Here is a 13,338-nt window from a genome sequence, read left to right as displayed (position 1 = left end):
AAATGTTACAACGACGGCGTCTTTCCTTTTAGTTAAACGACCTCCTCTCCTATCTAGGCTACTACTAGGCCTACTAGGCTCATTTATCTAAGTTTATCACATTATCTTATATACATCACCTTAGTTCATATATTGCACCCGTGGTCCAACCAAGTGCTCTTTTCTAGCGACATACTTATTGAAATAGTGAAAAAATCTATTAACTCTACAAATAACAAATGCTTTTATAATACTCCTTTTTATACTGGCATTTAGTCCATTATAATGGTATTATAAAGTTAATAGCCGCTTTGTTCACCTTTTTTATTCGTGCAGTTTTTGTTCTAACTTTTACCTACAGGATTAATGAGGTTTAGAAAAAATGCAAATACACGTTTTAAGCTAAATACTTATTGCAAAAGTAATAATTTAAATGAAACGTGGTTTGGACTATAAATTACGTTTTTGAGGCCGGTCATTTTCTGCGGGTCATGTGACTTGACCGCAAAAATTAGTTACCTCCGACCTTAAATTTAAACTTCTGATGAAATATAGTATTTAAATTACATTACATTTATAATGTTTTGTGGAATTTTCAAACAAAAAGCTGCATAAAAACTTAAGGCATATTTCTAAAGCGTAAAATAAAAAATGAAAATCACGTCTTAGAATGGAGAAGAGCGATTACAGGTTAGGTTATTAATTTTTATACATTATAATATACTGCGTTTAATTGGTAGACCAGAAAATTCTATAAAAAATAGTCCCTAGCGTAGTTCTCAAAAATCTTTAACCGACAAACTTACCGAGTTTGAAAAAGTTGCTCAAGAAAAAGTGACAAATAAAGCAAATCTTAAAAAGTTTGTATAAAAAATATAGTTTGATGGAAACCGCAAATGACTTGGAAACTTTTGTCTTTACTTAAACATAGAACAAAAACGTTGCTCAGATTGAAGTCAAGTATATATATTCTAATATTTAATATGTGTATTTTTACTATTTTATCGTATGGTTAATAATCAACCTAGTGTCAAAATTGTTTAAGCCGCCCGAAAAGCTATGGCATAACGATTTATCTTAGTAGACAACAACCGGAACCTTATTTTTACGTGCCCTCCGAAGCAAAGAAACGCCTAGAGTTAAATACCATTATGCGGTCACCCATCTATGTAATGACCGCGCAAAGGGTTGCTTAACCCACTGATCGTTTATTGAATGGTGAGGAGAGCAACTGGCTATGAGGGCAAGTCAAACAAGAACCCACAAACTTCTCTGTACAAAGATATTTTTAGACATTCAATCTCTCGTGATCAAGAACTTATGTTTTATTTCATTGTTCGTAGGAGTGATTTATTAATCATGAATGTACTTAGTTTGTTAGTTTCTCACTTTGTTTCAACCACATGGGCTAAAAGGAAGAGAAATTCCGTAGAAACTTTGCTGAAATCAATCAAGAATAGGTCAGATGAAAGTGTTTTACTACCAAACTTGTTTTAGGTATGTGTCTGGAGATTGGTATCACATTTTTGGTGTGAAACTATTATTTTGACCTTTGAAACAAGGTGAGAGAGTAAAACTTATCACTACACAAAGTGACTTTGTTGCCGTCTTATATTCTTTTGAAACCACACTTTAAGATAGATATTCTTTTGTTTTATATTTGCCACTTCGTAATTGTAGATGAGAATGTGTTTGTTTACTCTTCTATTACTGTAAAACCGTTAATTCGATTCGTGTAAAACATGGCGAAGCAATAAATTATAAGATACCGTAAAATGATGATTATTTTTAGTTACTTATCCCTACCTTAACTTGGCATTAGAAAATGCAGACGTCGCCAATTATACAAACAACAGTCGTTAACACGACAGAAGAAGAAGAATAACACCTACCACGTAAAATCTGGTAACTTGTACCTCGAATCTCTACTACTAACGACTACCGACAACCGACCTGTCATCGAAAAATTTTGTATAAAAATCGGTTCAGCGCCTCTGACGGGTGTCGTATGAAATACTTTGGCAGTACATTCTAAATGTCAAAATTTCGATTCTCGACAATACCGATACAGAAACGCGCTATTGATATAAATGTTTTAAACGTAATCAATACATATAATAACTATCACAAAACACAAACTGATTTTAAGTATAAATATCAAAATGAGAACTCGATATAAAACCACGCATTAGTAATGAGTTGTTATTAAATTACGCTTGCCAGTCGACTAATTTAATAAAAACTGTGGGTGGTTAATTATGATATAAAATGAGTGATTTATTTCAATACTGTTATTTACTCAACATATTAATAACTACATAACGCGCGCGGCTCCACCCGCGTCTAATTGGGATAAATTAAATACAGAGTTTCGGGGGCTAGTTTAAAACAAAAATATTTATCTGCCTCCGCCTTAAATTTCTTCAAATTTAACTCGGCAGTTTAGTTTTCGAAAAACTAGGCAATTTAAGTATTGATATGTAATAAGCAACTAGACTCTTATTTGTTCATATATTATTAAGTATGACTGTATTGCTTAAGTAAAACTAATAATAAAATGGTAATGCAGCATCAAATGACGCATTATCTCGAAAACAAACAAACTAATATCTTATTATACCTTACTACACACTTAAATGATATGTTTTATCGTAGGTAAAACAAAAAAATATTTAAGAGCACTAAATTTTGTATTTCATGTTTCATTTCAATATTATTTTAACAAAATAATTAAGAATATTTGTTCCACATATTATGTACGGAACCGGACGCTACGTGAGCGGTATCACACGAGCCTTATTTACAAAACAATTGGACGGACACAGTCGAGAATTTAATTAACAGTTACATTTTATGTGTGTGATAAATAATGAATAAGTTTAATATTAATGATGGGGTTTGTGACACAATTAGTACTGTCATGGCGGCAGTTTTATTTTTACTTGTTAGCGCTATCCTTTTACTGGTTTATAATTGAGAATTAGTGACTGCAGAAAATTAAATATTTTTAAATATCCTTGGCTTTGTTGTAGTAAATCAAAATATAGTTATTATAATTTGTAGTATCTGTTCCTCGTTGTCTGTTCCATACTTATCACCAACTACAATATATAAACAATAGGACATAAAGTATGGAATGTTACCACCTTGTATGGTTTAATTTAATTGTGTGTGTTACTCAAGCTCTACTAATACAAAATTATTAAGTTTATTGTAGAAATGTTTTCTATAAAATGACTTGCCATATACTTGAGTCACAACTTGGGCATTAACCTACCCTTAAACAATTACAAACAAAAAAACTGCCAAATACTTTACCTACTCTCAGCATACCACAGAAAAAGAAATCGTGCCATACAATTCCATGATTATAGGTCATAAAACAAAAGAAATAACGCATTAACCTTTACCTTTGAACTCATGTTAGTTATCGCACACATAAAGTAAAGAAATATAATAGATTTAGTTAAATAATGAGCTCAAAATCTCGATAAGTATATAGAGCCTGTTTTAATAAACGTATAAAAGTCCACTTTTGAGAAAGACTTGATTTAGTTTGAGATACATTTTGGGCATGAGTTAATGAAAACGGGCCTACGTCTAGTGTTTCTAAAGATTAACATCTTAACACAATGCAACGAACCCATATATTTATACTGAACATTAAATCTTAAACAAAAGAAAATGTCTTTAAAATCCTTTACCATTATTTTAAGACGAAAATTTCACGTTTAAAATATTTTTAATAATAAATTGTGTGTAGTAAAAAGCTAATGGGTTTCGTTTAATAATCGGTTTTTACGTCAAAATGTCTCGTGTCATATTTTTATGTGAAGATATCAAATAAAAATCATATTGCAATGTACTAAATAAGTAAGTAGTAAAATGTATATTTGCTACGAAGTAGCTGACATGTTGCTACGAATGCTACGATAGCGTAGGTGATATCGGATCTGCTACGCAGGATGGCTTCGACAAAAGAAAGCGTAATAAAATTCATTTCTTTTTGGTTTAATTGAACTTTTTTGGTCTTCACTTCTTAATATAGAATCTTAACAAATAAATCCGAACCACTGAGAGTGTTTTAGTTCTTTACTTAACCAACTTAACCAGAAACTTAGTTACGTTTTAAGTTCATTAACGTCTTAAATAATAAATGATCGCTCGTAACACAAAACTAGCCTATTTCTGTTCTCCAAATAGTTCCTTAACTCAAATGAAAGTTTTAAGTGAAACTAGTTTCAGTTTGATAGCTTGTGTGTTACGTCATTAACGGAGTTACTATTTATGTACCAAACATTTCACAAAAACGTGGTTATTTTATTAAAAAAATCTATTCGTGGTAATGTGGTAATGAATAATTAATGTGTGTAAAATGCCTAGGGTCTTTTTACTTGTAAAAAATAGTAAAATTGTGCCATGTAATATAATCGTTTTAAAGATAACAGTAACATTGTCAAAATTACAAATATAGTCACAATTTTTAAAACAATGCACAATGTCCCTAACTCACACTTGGACAGCGTTATGTATCTCAATGATCCAGTAGCGTGACATCAATATATTTTATTTTCCAATACACGTAATCATTACACTGTAACAACAAGTAAAATGGCAATAAACTAACCTCCCTATTACTGGAGACTGGAAACATATTTGACAACATGTGGGAGTCAGAAAACTATGCTTATACCTTCGGGGAAACAAGCAGCAGTGGGCGAGCCTTATACCGACCTCTACGGTGCTACTGACATTTTTGTAACAGAATATCCGAAGATACCTAAATCCAAAGGTCTTTGAACAGAACATATAGGGAGCCTATGATTTGATTTGTAACCACTTTTTTGTTGTAAGGTCACGCCTGTACTAAAAGTATAAATATTTAAACAGATAATATGAGGAGCTTTTGATTTGTCTAGTAACATAACGTAAGTAAATATCTTTGTTATAAGATCAATAAAATAAATAATAATCAGTGAAGTTCAGTATGCAGCATACCGAACTGCAATTCCAGAGTGACCAATGACAAAGCATTTAAAGCCAAACCAATTTTACCTGATTGTGAAATATTAAAATATCTGCCTTTGTGAGAATCAAAGCCATATTTTTTTGTAAATTGAACCACTTTGTTAAATATAGAACCGTCAATTCTCCCACCGAGACAGGCTTATTCCCTCTTTATCATCTAAATACCCTCTAAAAATTAACAGCAAGTAAAACAAAATGTTATCTTTATTTTGGTGCGGTTAAAAACGGCTACAACACGCCCTCTGCCGGCCGTTGAATATTTCAAATATGCCAAATACGTAATTTGGAAAAGCGGGATGTTGGCAACCTTTCATGTTAATATTAAAATATGCAAATGTTGGCATTACCATCTGCCGCCCTTCTGCATGTAAATGCATCTGTATTAAACGTGTATTGAAAGGATGCTGTTATTTTACAATGTGCTCTGATTTTTGATTCAATAAAGTGTGTTGCGTCATCGCTGTACGAGAGAACGTAGCAAAATAGACCTCCTTTGCGCCGCGTTGCCTGGTTATACTCTGCGCGTTGTATGGACGGTAATGAGCTGGAATTATTGGCTGGTGGTAATATGACTTCAAAAAGTGATTCGTCTCATTGAAAAAAATATGTTTTCCAGGGTAAATCTTTCTTTGATGAATAATTTTCATGTTTGCCTTGTAGCCGATACTCTATACAGTAATGTTGAAAATAACATATTAGCTTGAGGAACGTGTCGTTTTATGCATAATTGCCTAGGCGTAATGATTTCTTACACAAAATAATGACTCAACAATTAACAAATTTAATTGCAGAAAAGATATAGCCGTGTAAATTGAATATTCGAGTCTTAATTCAGAATTCCTTTAATATTTCATACAATTATTTGGTATTATAACGGCGATTACACATTCATGGCATGCAAAACAGCATAGGGGAGGCACTCAACCAAATGAGGATATAATTCAATTTGCACGTCAAAATCATTTCACATCTCTTTCCCTCGGCGCTTGGATCAAATATATTTTCAGTAATGTAATGAAGGTATATCTGAGTAAGTATGCTTAGCGTGAAATGGGGAACGGTTCTTGAATTTACGAAGAATTCATTGTCATTTTTGCTGTCAAAATATAATTACGAATTGAATAACCTTGGAATATAAATTTATCGAAGGATGTAATGATAAAGCGGTCTGATGTTCGTTTTCTACGACAAGTAGCAAAAGTAGAGTGAAAAATCCTTTACTATTTCTGAATAAAACGTACATACATCAATAGAACAGAATGTGTTTAATTAAAGCCCCTAGTATTTCAATTTTTTTTTACATGACTCTAGTTTTGGTACATTATTATTTTGGTGACCAAAAATCTCGAAAAACATACAATTAAAAAGTAATTAACTCACCTTTATTAGCCATTTACACACAATGCAGTACTAATAAGTGGATTGATTTTTAAAAGAAAACAAAATTACACATCAAAATGTTATGGACAGTAGTCTGCTAGAACTTTAACAAATCAATATTACCACTTAAACCGGGCTTAAAACTATTACATCATGACGTCACTAAGTGGCCATTATAATTGTATCTGTATTCCGCTTACAGTAATGCAATCAAGGCGGGTAATCCAATATTACCAATATATTACCTCGCGGCTGTCGGCTAGTTAAATGTATTATTATCATTATAGGCCTCAATCAAGCCAATAAGAGCCCGCGTTACTTGTAACCAGATTAGTTACGTGTGGGCAAGTATATTTACTATTTTATAGAGATTTACTATGTCTATGTCTATGTCTATGTCTTTGTGAAACTATGAGATTCTATTAATATAATAGAACAGTACCGCGATTCTGTACATCTATCGAGTATCGACTATCGACTCGTTATCGAAAAATTTTGTATGAAAAATTGATCAGCGCCCCCAGCGGATTTTTGCAAGTACTATGTTCTTCAATGGCGCCATTTTCCATCAAACATTAAAATAAAATAAAATTAAATATTTTTTTTTTGCTGGAGCGCACTTATCTGCAATTCGAAATTCGAATTTCGAAATAAAATAATAATTCTTTCCATTTTTAATTTTCATAAATTATTTAAATATTCTATATTAGATAATTTTAGGAAGACGAGGCCAACAAGGCTGAAAAGGTATTGTCTCCTTTGCCTGCTTCAACGAAGAAAAAAAAAGACGCTGATTCTTTTTTTGTGTTGATAATGTTTCGTTGAACAACATTAACTATGATATTTTTATATTATTGATTTATTTTTACTAATACCGTTTAAAGTAGACTATAATTATTATTTATGAGATATTATACCTTTCATGATTATTTTTTATCCACTATATAATATATTTAAAATTAGTTTATACACAATTATTACCAATAAAATTTTATTTAAAGAACAAATTTTCAGAACGAATCTTTTTCTCACTTTAAATGTCAAGTTTTCGATACTCGATAGCTCGCGATTCTCTGCCGGATTGCTGCCAGTTTCCTAACGAGTAGCTCGATAGGAATGTATGGTATTCGATAGCGTGACGTTAGTATCGAATGTACAGAATCGAGGTACAGTAGCGAAAATTTAAAAAATAGGTAAGTGAACGAGTGAGTATTTTACCTAATGCTATAACAGTTGAACAAATTATAACGTAAGTTTATAGTAATACAGATAATAACAAGAGTGAATAATTCTTAAGTTTAAAAATTAGTTTAATTGCCGTAATTTACATTACGGCAATTAAACTAATATTGTAGTATACATTCTTATTTGTTATTGTGTAGGTGCGGATAAAGATTTTTACTTCAAACAACGCAAATGTGAACGAAAAATATTATATGATATAATTTTATCCAAATTTATACACTTATTTCTATTAATTTTCCCATTACTATTTGATACTCTAATAGAAAAACTATTCCTAGTTAGGTTAGACGCATAAATGAAAAGCGTTTTAGATAGTTGACGTTAGATAAACAAGCTATGTTTAATTAAATTCTGAGTAAACTCGACGTGCAACGACGTGCAATGATGTGAAATGAGTTTGTACATTAATCGTTAGGAGATCACTACAAACTATTTATAAAAATAAATCGTATTATTAAAGGTGAAGGTATAATTTTAAGTGAACATCAATATTAAGTAATGGCTTTTGTAGATAGCCAACACCATGTCTCACTGCTAGGTATAACTCTTTATGAAGTAAGAGAATAGCAAAGCCTTGAGTCCACTAATCTAACCATGCCAGTCGGGACTTTACATTCCTTTAATTACCGTCTAAATACTTTATTATCAGACATACGTTTTTTCCTTACGATATTTTCCTTAACTGATAAAAATACCAAGAAAAAAATCTTTTCCATTATCAATTTTTAAAGACATTGGCTAGGTTTAGAACCTTAGCTCAGCTAACACCAAAGATCAAATGCCAAGAAAGCGAATGCTTAATTGTACTTAACTATCATTGCTATGTATTACGCTAATATTAGTCTAACTCAGCTCAATAATTTCAAGTATATGTTATCAAATCACATTTCAAGTACTGCCTCAGTGTTTGAAACTGGAAAATACATTTCGTTGGAATTCAAGATCAATACGCGTCATACTCGCGCGCTGTTATGAATTAGATTATTCAAATAACTTTGTTATTTCATCTACTGTGACTTTTGAGTTGATTTCACTGGGAATATACAGTTTTAAGTTATCATATTAAAGTACAGATATAATGTTAATATGTCACCGATTATGCATAATTAACCGGCTTAAAAAAGGAGAAAGTATAATGGTTTTTTCCTAGCCTCGATCGGGTCCAAAAAGATCATCAAATTATTATTTTATTAATGAAATATTTTTATTTTTAATAAAACATTCATTTAGTATCGTTTTACGTAAAATTATCAAAAACCATATTGCACTTTAAACAAAAATGTTAAATGATTCACTCAAACTAAGAACTAACACGTATCTACAATCACAATTTACGATAGCAAACTCAGGCACTGTTTCACTACCTCTAAATATCTATATCAGATGAAATTGTGACAGTGGTTTTCATTTCTAGCTAACGGTCACTTTATTTAAAAAATAGGTTACTTGACACATATTCATATAAACTGTGAAACTGGCTCTAAGAACACTATTCCACGCAGCATACTAATACAACTTAACATCAAATTGGTAGTACCACAATGCTTAACGCAATCGTAGCAGCACTATCCATTAGCCGAAGATTTCAGCGATCAGAAAACCGAACAAGTAATCACTTTTAAAACCCATTCAGTCGATTAGTTTTCCACGATTTCATCACACTTTCACATTATGCCTATTTTTGACTAAAGCTTTATAGTACCTACATCGAAAATTGACTTGGAAACAGTGAAACAAAAATGACAAATTCTTAACACTTTTCAGCATCATTGATTTTCACATTTCACACGCAACAATGAAATATGAACTTTACATAACAATAAAAACGTTCGTAACGGGAGTTCGAGACGTGACTTAAACACATCGTCGAGTAATTTGAACTTTACAAATGTATGCTCTATAAAATACAATTTTGTATGTCGCTAGAATATTAATTTGAGAAAAAAAGTACAGTCACTAGCAAAAAGTAGCATACATACACATCTTCAAAGCTATTGTTAAGACGGAAAACGGCAATCTAATTGTCGTCTTAAATTGCCTGTGACTGTCAAATTATTTTTAAGCCAACGAACTGCGATATTAAGAACAATCTTCAAAGTATATTCGCCATTTTGATGGGGTCTGTATGCATCCGAAATAATAGTAATTCAAAAAAACTATACCCATATACTATACTATTGTATACCCGCCTTTCTGATGCGTCTGTATTCATCAAAATGACGGGTATACTTTAGTAGTCTTCTATAATTAATGACAATTATTTCTTATATTTTATAGACAACAATGTGATTGGAAATATGACAGGCATACCTATTTCTGCTCGTGACTGTACAACTCGGAATATATTCTTTATTTTCGTAATATTCATACTTATTTGTCGGCGTAGCATTGTCTGTTGGTACCATGTTTGAGTGTGAAGACTTTTCAATGTGTTCCATTTGTGGAATATAGACATGTATGTACATATATAATATAAGGCATGAGTTTAAGGTAGAGAGAAGCTAAATATTACATAGAGTATGGTTATGTATTATTCACCATCAGATTCTATAGTAGTACAGTCGCAAACGTATAATTTTAGTGAGCTTAGGACCATGAATCAGTAATACGTAAATGGTTGGTATTTCTATTTAGTGCAGATTCTTCCTGCATATTATATTTATATACTCTTAATTTTAAAGAATTTCATTAAAATATCTGTAGAAATGATTCCTCGCGTATAGTTGGCTCTTACAAAAATTTTGTAATTACTAACTTAAGCATTTGAAAGAAACTTAGTCGTTTACTTATTAAAAGCAGGTAATAAAATATCGAGTCTTTCTATTACAATCTAATATTCGTATGGGCGCTCTAATAAAAGTCTAATTTGAACGAAGAACTACCAGTTTCATAATAGCATAGACGCCAGACAATAAAAGAACTGTCTCCAATAAATATAGATTGTATAATAATAATATACAATACCTACTGTCCCAAACAATTGGAAGATATGCCTATTTTTACTTTCAAACAAGAAACTCACAGAAGTGACAATCGTAACCTATTTCCAAACATCAAATAAAAAGAAACGCGAAGTAGAATAAAAGAAAAATATGAAATTTCACGATTATGTTCCCAAGAGAGGCGAATATTTGAAATTTGAATATACAACAAAAAGAATAGATTGGAATATTTGTGTGTATTTTATTGTCAATAAATAAAATGTTGGGAGTTTTTCTATTTGGGCAACATTACTAAGTCACTCCCGTGCCGGGGGAAATGTAAATATTATTGGATTCGTTCTATTCGATAGCGCACCGGATTTGAAGAAAATCTGTTTTCGTGACACCGACGGCGTAAGACAGATGTCCAGACGCACAACACGGTAAATGGACTTTTACTAAACGATTTATTTTATTAAAATTTACTCTAAGATTTCTGATGTTCTAAAAAATATACTTAAACCTAAAATATTGCTACAAAGCGCTGTTTTTTTTAGTTTTTCGCAAATATTTAGTTTTTTTTTTAATTTTATTTCATATTTTTAGAAGAGTTTTATTTACCTAAAATAGGGTCTAAGTAATAATTACGTATCTCAGACATTATTCAGCACCACCACAAATTCAAGCACGTTCTTGCAAAGCATATAAATATCTAAGATCATGTGGATTATTTTGAATAAACTGAAATTTATTTTTAATACTGAATAAAGTAAGTCAAAAACTCAGTATTTCATTTATATATTCAGGCACAACACTCACAAGATAAACGTTTATATGTACTGCAACACGTCATCGTCCCTGGACACAAGGTTTACGGGCGGAAAGGATCCCTGCATTATTTACGAGAGCTTTAAACCCCACCTACCAACTTATAACTGTATACACACTCACTTAAACGACGAAACACCGACCAAACCACGTACAAAACATTTAATTTTTTACAAAACTTTTAATATAATAATTATTTATAAGCAAAATTATTTAAACAATTTTCTCATCAATTATTCAAACGAAATAAATTCAAGAAAATTACCTTTGTAAAGTTCAATACATCCGTAGTTCACAACAGGGTCGGCTCACAAAACAAACAGCACTCGGTTATATAATGAACGGTCGAACTAACACGTCAGGCTCGTAAATTTCCGGAGCAGCACGACCGCCCCCCACGGCGCAACGGAGGATACTGAACACACGTCAACGTCAACGCCGGCAAGCTCGCGAAGACCGGTGTGAAATGCGCAAGTCACGCGGAGCTTAACTTATCTACCTACTTTTGAAATTCAAATTGTCATTTACTCGGTCTTATTATACATACAGTATACACGCAAAGTGGGGACCGCCGTTTGGTGAGCAAAATTTCCGCTATGCGGGTCTACGTGTTTTCAACATTCGACCTCAGAATATCTACAGTGAGGTTACTTTAATAAATCAGTCGGAATTTTCATTGTTACTTTTTAGGTAGGAATATTTGAAAGTAACGCTACGTATTCGCATTTCACGAACGAGTGGACCTTTTTTTTCGTAGCTCGTAGAGGCTTCGTAGCGCCGTAACCGCATAGCAATTTCTCGTAGTAATGTTGTAGTGGCGGCGCCATAACTTTTTAGTATTTGTCGAATATGAGACTGTTGAGTTTTTTTTACTTCATACTAAAGTGTGTGTAGTTTTGTTTTCTTTCATATTGTATTATGAACACTTGACACTATATATTATGAAGTAAACAGGTGTCCATACACGTTTTTCGAAAATCGTTTCGCACGTGGATCTCGTGGAGTTTATACATTTACGACAAACACCAGTTACCTTGAATTTGGGATAACATTTTTAAATTCCGGCTTATTTAAAATTGCTTCATATTACAAAGCAAATTACGAGAATAAGGTAATTATCTTTTGTACATTTCCAATACTTCCCGGAATCCACTTCCTCAATAAAGACTGAGAAAAAATACCCTGATCACTTTTGACTTTCAAAAAAACTTATAAAAGCAAAGAGCGTTTTCATCAGATCTTGACACATTGTGACGTCATCATTGTCGACTGCACAATGGAAACGATAGAAAATTGATGCTAATTAATTTGTTAAAGTTTATTGTATTATTGTGTGGAATTGTGACGCGAATAATAATAATGATTTGGTATGCCAGTTTTAATTTATTAAACACGAAATAACAGTTGGCGTGCAGCAAGGGGTGTGCAAGGCGATTGGGTATTAGATTTTTTTTAATGATACTGATTGTGTTACGTCTGTTTTTGTGTTTAAATTTCCTAAAAATAAGCACTACGGAATGAGATAACTATGTGCCTGTGATTAGTGTAATATAATATAATTTATAATAAAAGATAAAAATATAATCTTGTTCATAAAATTTAATGTCGCATTGCACTGAAAACCAATAAAAAAGGACGTAAATTATTTTGGGTCAGCGAATATAATAAAGTATTTTAAGATGCATTGAAGCATGAAAAATCACTATTTTAAAATAATTTAAAGCAAAACAACAGCGTCGTTTTTCAGTTATTTCCTAGTAAGTGCATGAACATGACTGAAGTCGATGAAGTGAAGTAGAAAGCAACTGAAATTGAAGGGAGCCTTAATAATACGACTTCAGGTTAAGAAAGTAATGGAATTTTATTCCTGGAATGCGTCTCTATCGTCATGATTTCAACTTTTTGCTGTTATTTAAAGTCTTTACAATTTTTCTGTTTTATAAAGTGCTATAAAAGT

At 31.8% G+C, this 13,338-nt stretch overlaps 1 protein-coding gene across 1 annotated transcript in view; it reads right to left on the bottom strand.

The window, feature by feature from the left end:
- The window catches only part of cmpy (crimpy), a 57,293-nt gene extending 45,507 nt beyond the window's left edge, over nt 1–11,786 (bottom strand). Inside the window, exon 1 of the mRNA XM_076120273.1 lies at nt 11,647–11,786. The gene's annotated coding sequence lies outside the window, so the exon portion shown is untranslated. The remainder of the gene's footprint in view (nt 1–11,646) is intronic.
- Nucleotides 11,787–13,338: the final 1,552 nt, after the last annotated feature.

This window comes from Anticarsia gemmatalis, chromosome 11, assembly GCF_050436995.1.
Source record: "Anticarsia gemmatalis isolate Benzon Research Colony breed Stoneville strain chromosome 11, ilAntGemm2 primary, whole genome shotgun sequence".
Taxonomy (NCBI): Eukaryota; Metazoa; Arthropoda; class Insecta; order Lepidoptera; family Erebidae; genus Anticarsia; species Anticarsia gemmatalis.
This window is presented reverse-complemented; position numbering and strand designations above follow the sequence as displayed.